The following is a 2,654-nucleotide window of genomic DNA, read 5'->3' on the forward strand; positions in this document are numbered from 1 at the left end:
AAGGGAATTTTCAACCTGTTTGCTCAGCCCAGTCTGTGTTTAACCAAACGCCCTTCTCTGCAGAACCAACCCCAGGATCGATCTGAATAAACAGGGGGTGAGGGGGACTGGGTTTCACCCCTGTTCCCCCTTAGATGTTAAAAAAGAGGTTACAGCTCCCACACACGGGGAAGGGAAAAGAACAAGGTGTTTAGAAGCAAGAAAAACCACTTTGCAACTGTTTTATAAGCTTCTTTTGTAAATTGTACCTCTGGAAATTTTCAGACACAACCCTCTAAATGTGTAACAAATACTTGTTCATTAATTCTTCTGTGCCGTGTTACATTGGGGATAGAAGAGATCACAGCTACATCATGGTGAAGGCAGGGATATTTGTGAAACACTGTGTGGCAACATTACACAGCATTTTGGGGCCAAAAGCAGGGAGGATTTTGTATTCCTATGATTAGAGCTAGTAAGGGGAACTTACAAATTCTGAAATATTAATATTCTTCAAGAAAGCTGTTGCTGGGGAAGAAGTGGCAGCAAGCATTTAGCTACAGAATACTAATGAATGTAGCTCTGTACTCCAGAAGTTGCAGGGGAAAAACACAATTGATTTTATTTGATTTTTTTTTTTACTTTGAATTCTCAACCCCCCTTTAAAAAAAAAAAAAAAGAAAAGAAAAGTAAAAGCAGCATTTTTTCCATTTCCATCACCTGCTCTGCTTATATGCCCCGGCAGGAGGAAATTTCTAGGAGGCACCCACTGAAATTTGAATGTGATCCTGAATTAATGTCTCTTCCTCTCCTAGAGCATTCTGGAAGCCTTCCCTCCCCAAAGCAGTTACCAGTCCCTGTGACCCCCACACCAGTCACTGAGCTTGGGCTGCAAGAGGGGCAGGTCTTAAACCACCTTTGCTTCTCTGAAAACTGGTAGCTCCTCACACCATTCTAAGTAATACATTTGAGCCATTGAGAGCTGCCACTTTTATGAGCTGGCAAAATAGGCTGGCTGCCCTGAGGGAGAAGATGGGCTGTACGAAGAGAGAATGGTTCTGGATGGAGGAGAGGGAGAGAGACTTTTCCTTGACTCTAGAAGAATACAGACTCCAAGTTATATGTCTTCTTCAGGTCTCTGTTTCTGCACACTAGGAAAGCTCTCTCCATACCCTGGTCTCTCCTAGCTTTGCCATAAAAAATCGCTCCAGCAGAGATGAATTCTCTAGGACAAGGCAGAGATTGTGAATATGTTAGCTCACCCTGAGCAGCAATTCATCATTGCCAAAGAAATGAAGTACCTGGCACCTGTCACTTACCCTTGAGACTCCTTTTCTACCAGACAAGATTTAAGAGTAAAAAGTTCACCTCACTTATTTTCTGACAGTGAAGAATTACACATTTGACTACAGTTTAGCGAACTGCAGTTGCAGAGTTTCAGGGGTTTCCAAGATCCTCTTTTACTGAAACACACAGCAGGAGAGAGAACATCACATTTTAGCTTACATTTCCCTTTGAGAGCCTACATTTCACCTTGCTCACATCTCCTTACAGGCTCCATTCTCTTGTTGTCTTCTCATGGAACAGGTAAAAATAAAGGTGTTGCTTTTTAATTATCTGTAGGCCTATTTCCTGGTTGTTTTTGTTTCCGAAAAACAGACAAGGTGTTGTCACTTTACTCACTCGATGGCCATGTAATATTTTAAAGCTGATTAGGCTGCCTAACCTTACCATTCCATTCCATTCCATAGAAAACATTATTTAGTAAGATTCTGTTGAAATGCCTCTTTATTTATTGATCCCCAAATTATATGAAATACAGAAAAAAATCTTAACACACGTTGTGTTTCTGTTCTAGCCCCTCTGAATGGTAATTCAAGAGGGAAATCATAAATCCATGCTGATCACTCCAAATCATCTTCATGCTCTTCATGTGTGTGAAAATGTTTTCCAGGATTAGTTGCCTTGAAGCATCCCATCTGAGGGATGGAGGTGAGGCTGACTGACCTGTAGCTCTGTGACTTCCCTGCTTGTCCATAAATGTGAATATTAAGTGGTGGTCAAACACTGGAATAGATTGTACAGGGAGGTTGTACATTCTCCACCAGTGAAGACATTCAAAACCCATCTGGATATGGTCCCGGGCAACCTGCTCCAGCTGACCCTGCTTAAGCAGGGGATTGGATGAGATATTTAGCCTAAACAACTCCTTTAGTTAGTTGCAGTATAAATCTTGACTATAAATCTTATGTAACATGAAGTATAGATGTACTTCATTAATATTTTAGTAACTGTATTCATTGTCATGTAAATATGAAACACAGAAACACGATGAATTGTTATTGCATAAATGTCCTAGGGTGACTTCCTCCCAAATCTGCCCTAAACCAGGACAATAAACATAGGGCATAAGCACAATTAATTAAACCTGGAAGAATGAGCATTAAAAGCATTCAATGTTTTCTCAGCTACCTTTCTGGGTTCATGACATTATCCAGTGCATGTCTTTACTCCAAGGAGATTCCAGCTGAAAGACATAACAAGACTCAAAAGAAGTATGTCAAAAAGCAAAAGACATCAATACCCCTGTATTTGCTACATGATGCAGGTACAACTGGATGGTACCTGCATACCAGCAGCTTATTACTTATGAACTGTTCTCAGAGGTATCTGAA

Source organism: Vidua chalybeata, chromosome 2 (genome assembly GCF_026979565.1).
Source record: "Vidua chalybeata isolate OUT-0048 chromosome 2, bVidCha1 merged haplotype, whole genome shotgun sequence".
NCBI lineage: Eukaryota > Metazoa > Chordata > Aves > Passeriformes > Viduidae > Vidua > Vidua chalybeata.